This window comes from Arachis hypogaea, chromosome 10 (genome assembly GCF_003086295.3).
Source record: "Arachis hypogaea cultivar Tifrunner chromosome 10, arahy.Tifrunner.gnm2.J5K5, whole genome shotgun sequence".
NCBI classification, from domain to species: Eukaryota; Viridiplantae; Streptophyta; class Magnoliopsida; order Fabales; family Fabaceae; genus Arachis; species Arachis hypogaea.
The window spans coordinates 17,536,127-17,542,844 of NC_092045.1; positions in this window are offsets into that span (position 1 = coordinate 17,536,127).

The window sequence follows — 6,718 nt, forward strand, 5'->3', positions numbered from 1 at the left end:
TCCCTTGCCCCTTTGAATTCTAATCCCCTTTCCAACACAGTGTCTCACACTCTCAACTCACTCTCCCCCAAAACAGTAGTGGAGTTCAACCTTCTCAGTCTTACAGAGACAGTGTCATCGACACCGCACTGTCACCATCTCGTCGTCGGGTCTTCTGCGTCCGCCAGTGTCGTCTATAGTCCTTCGTGGCATTGCGTTGTCTGTGCCCCTTCACCGTTGTTGCCTTCACTGCTTGTATCTGCTTGCTGCTAGCCCCAGTCGCTGTCATGCCTCCTCTGTCTGGGTTCCATCTTGGCTCCATCGTGTCGTGCCCCCACTGTGTCTGGTGTTCTTCTTCTATTCTTGCTTTGGTGGTGTTGTATTAAGTTTTATTTTATTTTGATTATTGTATATGAATTTGTTTGTTTTTTCTGAGTTTTATTGTTATTAATTTTTTGAATGATAATTTAACCTAAAAATTTGGGACAATTCATGATTTTGGACAACTCTGTTGATGTTGAGGTTGTTGTTGCTGTGAATGGTGGTGTTGAGGGAGAGAGAGGGGAATGTGCGTTGGGGAAGGGGGAGTAGTGGAGATTATTGTTGCTGTTGATATTAAGACTATTGTTACTGCGAGTGGTGGGATTGAGGGAGGGAAGGGTAGTGTGCGTTGGAGAGGGAGAGTAGTGGAGGTTGTTGTTGCTGTTGATGTTAAAGTTGTTGTTGCTGTGAATGGTAGTGTTGAGGGAGAAAGGGGAAAGTGTACGTTGGGGAGGGGGTTGTGATACGGCAGGAACTACGATGGAGAGAAGTGTGTGTTGGGGATGGGGGCTGCGACAGGGGGGAGAGGGAAGGGGAGGGAGTGTGCATTGGGGAGAGAACTTTGGGGGTGGTTTGCCAAGTCACTAAAACACAGTGGCCACATCAGTATTGTGTTTACCGGAAATTTGTTCCGGCGAGTTCGGGACACGCTTGTTAAATTTTAAAATTCTTTAAGGACTATTTTGTTAATAACAATAGTGAGATACCAAAACGTCAGCGTTTAAATCTTTCAGGTACTGATTTGGTCATTACCTCTATAGGAATAGTTTTCTTTTTTTTTATTGGGAAAGATATATAGGTATTGTTATATATTGACAAATCATTCTTTTTCTGTTGGAGGTTATATATACCTTTATCGCCTTATTTGTCTATCTTTTAAATTTTTGTTTGATTATTCAAATTCAATATATGAAATTAGTTATAATTATATTTTAAAAAATTATTTATTATAGAATAAAAATTTATTAAAATTAATATTTTTATATTCTAAATTAAAATATTAGTTTTTCAAGTGTAATATCTTTTAATTTTTATTAGAAAAGTAAAATTTGAATTATTATAAATTTAATTAATTAATTATTTGATAATAAACATGATTAAAAAAATTAAGACGTTACAAAAAATATTAAAAAAGTGATAAAATAACAAACGAGACAATCAAAAAAAAAAATCAAAAGAATAAAATATGAATTTTTCAAATCTTCTAAGAAAGGAAATAATCAATAAAATTTACATCTTTTAGGATATCTAAGCTAATAAGTTCTATATATTTTTTTTGAGATTATATTGCTTTCGGAACAAATCAAAAGAAAATAAAAAATAAAATTTGGAATTAAATTAAAAAAAATTCAAATCAAATAATTCTTATCATTAGATTCTACTCATTCTAGGATTAAGAGTAGTATATATATAGGAATAGTTATACATTCACAAATCATTCTTTTTCTGCTAGAGGTTATATACACCTTCACCGCCTTACATGTCTATCTTTTAATTTCTCTTTGGTTTGCCTATGTATTCCCTTCAGTGCACTTTGTGTTTCTGTGTATTCTTCATGTATGTGATTAAAACTGTTTCATTCTTGTAATTTTTTTTTTTGGCAACTCATAAATTGTACGGATCACTCAATGCTTACTGTCCGTAATTGCATGCCGATTTTTATTGAGATTGAGAGGATTTTATAGCTGACAAAAATGTCAACGGTTAGCGGGAAGCTAGAAGTGGAAGCTGACACAAAGAAGAGAAGAAACACAATAGGAAATCAATGGTGTGATCTGCCTGACCACTTGCTGTCATGCATCGCGCAACGGTTAGGACTGGTAGACCTTCTCAGGTTCTGAGCGATTTGTAAAGATTGAACTTCTACAATAATAGACTTCATTTTTATTGAGGGTCTGCTTCAACTAACGGTCTAAGAATATCTTCACTTGTATCTGAGTCCAACTTGATATGATTTTGTGAAATTATGCTCATAATATATGTGTGTTTGTCATTGTATCTCCTGATCTTCCAACAAGCTTTTTTTTTAATCAAGCTAACTCGGATAAGCTAATTGCACCCTGTACCATAATCCTTACATTTTGCATATAATGTCTGTGGCCCAGACTAATACACAGTGTAATTAACTCCTCTTTTGCTTACAAATATCACCGACTCTCTAGAACCAAATTTCATTCGGACACTAAACTCACCATCTTTCACCTTTTCCCAACGTTGCCTTCACCTACGATTTGTATACTCATAAAATTCTGAGGCATGCATGACTTCGAGATTCAGAGTTCGCATAAAAGACGGAACACCAAAGGGTTGCCGGTTTACAATTGCATTCGCTTCATTTTGCACCGCCGGATTGCTTGCCAGGTCTCCGTCATCGTTTTCATCATTGACTTCATAGTTGGCTTTGAACTCCTTTTCATTGTTGTTGTTATCTTCTTCCCAATCTATATTCCCGAACTCGTCAACATTGACCTCCTTGCCAACTGCGTCCAGCCCTGTATGTTGTTCGAACTCAATGTACAGTTCTATTATCGGCACGTGAAATTGAGTTTATTGATAAATAGCTGTATACTTGCATCGTCAGTGATAGACATTATTTGAAACTGTATCAGCCCACTAAATACTTGTATAGGATTCCTGTATAAAATGTTGCTCACCCTTTTCGAAATATGACTTTGTATGTTATTGTAAAGACCATTTTACAACTCTACAAAACTCATGGTGCATGGAATAACAAATGAAAATAGCATTCACAAACAAAATTCACTCCTTCGCATGTGTTTGGTATAATTTTACCGTTATAATACATCCGCAAATTTGTAATACCTTTCACAACTTCACTTTCATCTAACCCAATTTTTTTTGACACAATTAATTGCCAAAAAAAACTCAACTATGACATATATACAAGAAAGAGGAATAGGAATAAAAGTGAAGAAGGATAAAATTGCGTTTCGTATTTATAGACAAGACTTACGATTAAAATATTATTTCTTATATAAAACGCAACCTGTATTTTGGGATTTTTAAAAAAAAAAATTCTGACACTAAACAAAAGGCAAGCTGCGTTTGTGGATTTTAAAAGAAAATTAAATATTGCTCATTAGAAAAGTGCAACTTGTGTTTGGATAGTACCAAAAGAAAAAAATAGAAAAATGTGATGCTTTTGGTTGTTTTCATAAGCAAAAAAAAATAAAAAACAAAATGAAATGTTAAACGTAGGTTGCGATTTGTATCTGATGACACTATCGCACCAAACATTTTTGACACATGTCTATAGGTAATGGAGTGGAAAGGGGATAATGATTTGAAAGGAACTAAGGAAGTGACTTCGGTGGGGGGATTGAAATTGAGGATAGAGAAGTGAAATGGATGGAGTGAATGTGAAAGAAGAGAGAAAGGGTAACATAGACTTTTAAGAATGAGGTATGCATGTGTATTTTAGTTAGCCGTTGGCAAAAGCAAAAGTTCATTTTCTTTGGTAAAATAGCAAGACCCATTTAGATTTCACTCATTTTAGAACCTTAAAAACAAAACACTCCAATCCAACATTGATTTTTGAACAGAACAAGTTCTCAATATTTTCTAGAACAATAATGAGAAACCGCACTTGTTAACATGGTCTTTATCACGAAAACAAAAGAGAACATAAAAATGCAAATATAATAATATAAAATAATTTTATAATTCAAATGAAATTAAGAGTAAGAGCTTATTGAATCCGCAATGCAGAAGGAGCTGGCTAAGTAGCTATCATTTATGATCTACCTATGTAATTATGTATGATTTTAAAGTTTGAAGGAAAGAGCTTTTCGCAGAAAAATAATTGCTTAAGAAGTCCAAAAAGAAAAAAACAAAGCCTTTGATTCTATTTCTTTTGTGAGTGATATGTTGGGAATAAGGAGTATGACCACAATTCAATCAATCATGTTTCAAATAATTTGTTATTGTTATTATATTAAAATGTTAATATAATAACGTCCTAGATTAAATTTAAAGATTTATTATTATGATAGTGATCATAATATTGAGAAATAAATCTTTTATAATTTAATCTAAATTGTTCTTGGTCATAGGATTATTAAAAAAGGACATTAATAATCCGGAAAGACCAATATATATATAATGGTCTTCATTGGAAGAAGATTAATAGATCTCATTTATTAAATTATATATATAGATGGTGCATATAGAGATATGACCATTGAACTGACTCACTTTGAGAATTCCTAATGGTTATAATTACCGTATAATTGTCAATAGGATATTCTCAAGATGAACATAGTAATAGAGTTTCCTTTGACTTGCGACTGTCATAGTAATTAACAATGTATTTATTATACTTTGATTCCGGACACCTAATACCCTAGGGTGCTAGTTGAATGGATATTGGGTATGATTTAAATACTTGTAGAATTAATGATTAGTCAATAAGGAATCCGTCAACTCTCGGTAAAGAGTCTGAGCTCTATGATTATAATGACTGAGATGAATAAAACCTTGGCCAAGGGGATTGAATGAATGAAGAAATGAGTTTCTTAGGTCATTCACAGTTCATTATAATAATGGTAACAAGTTAGAGTTTGACAATTAAACCATACTCTAAGGGTTAACCAAGAGCTGAAAAGATGGAAGGAATTATACTTTGTTCTTCTGAGGTTCTTAGTAAAAACATATTACTTCATATTATCGGGTCGTTGAGGAGTGTTGCTAGACGCCAACCTTGATTAGTAAATTTAGTATGACTAATTTACTACCCGCTTAGTATTGAACCTATGGGGTCACACACTAACGAGTGTTCTAATATTTGCTATAGAATTATTTAATTCTTATTTTGATTTGATCAAATAAATAATTATATTAATTCAAATGGAATATTATTATATTTTTTGCTAGCACCAAGAATATAATAATAATATGATAATTGAGAATATTAAATGAGATTTGAGAGTAATTAGTTATTCTATTTCTAAATTTGAATTCTAAATTTGGATGAGATCCTTATTGATTTTGTTTCAAATTGAGTTATGATATGATTCATAAAATTGAAAGATTCAGATTTGGAATTTCAAGATATGATTTAAATTTGAATTGAGAATCAAATTTAAAATTAATAACAAATCTCATACTATATATATGTACGTCAAGAGTACAGAAAAGTAATGAGAATAAAGAGAGAATAACAAGAGTTTTATTCCTTTACCTCTATACACATAAATGTATGTGAGCCTAATTCTTGGAGAAGAATTTTATGGTGTGCAAAGAGTTGCAAAGAATTTCTCAATTTAGATCAGATATCCATTGGTCAAAGAGTTGACAGCAAAAGGTTGGTCTCGGTGTGGATACGCATAGAGTCTTCGTACAATCGAAGAATAAAGTTTTTACTAAAGCGTCTAAAGGTATCAAGATCTTATCTATATGTTGTTTATTATTGGAATAAAGTTTAAGCATAAAATAGATCTTTAGGATTACTTTATTACTTCCGCTGCGTGTTATGAACACATAGTAATCCTTCAGTGGTATCAGAGCTTTGGCTTTTTTGTGTTTAAATTTTTATTCCTATTTTCTTAAAGTTTGTGAATTAATAGGATTAATTCAAATTGTTTTTTAAGCATGTGATGTATTTATTTCCATTGAGATGGTTTTTTAATAAATTAATAGTTAATTTATTTTAATTATTTAATTGTGATTAAATTATCATTTTTTTAATATAAAAGTTATATTTATAATCAAATATTTTGTTTGATTTTATTTATTTATTAAATTTTATTGTGATTTTGATCATAATAAAAGGAATAAGATGCAAAATATCTTTTGTTTGTTTCTTATATATATATATATATATATATATATATATATATATATATATATATATAAAAGTGTATATATAAAGGTCAAATTTAATTTGATAATTTTTTAAGGTTAAACGTTGGTACATGAAAAATCAAATTTTTGATTTGATTGATGTATTTTGAACACTATAATTTTAGAAATTAGTTTTTCTAATGTTCTTGATTATAAAAAGCGACCTGATAACCAGGAGTTTTATTTTCAAGATACTAATCAGTATTAGGAATTTAATTTTATATTTTTACCTAGACAACCTAGGAGTATAAAATTTAATCCAAGAATACTGCTAGAAATTCTCTAACAATAGAGATAAATCCTAAAAGTTAGGATATAGTCAAAAATAAATTTATCTCTTATTTACAAGGAACTACCTGACAACCAGGAGACTTGTATTCAAAGATAGAATTTATTTATGCATATGATGATGTATAAGGAGAATTAATTTTATACTTGAACCTAGACAACCTAGAGGTATAAAATATAATTCAGTTAAATAATTGTCTGACAACCAGATAATTATTTGGGATTATAATTATATGGGATATAATTTAATCATATTTATTTAGAATAG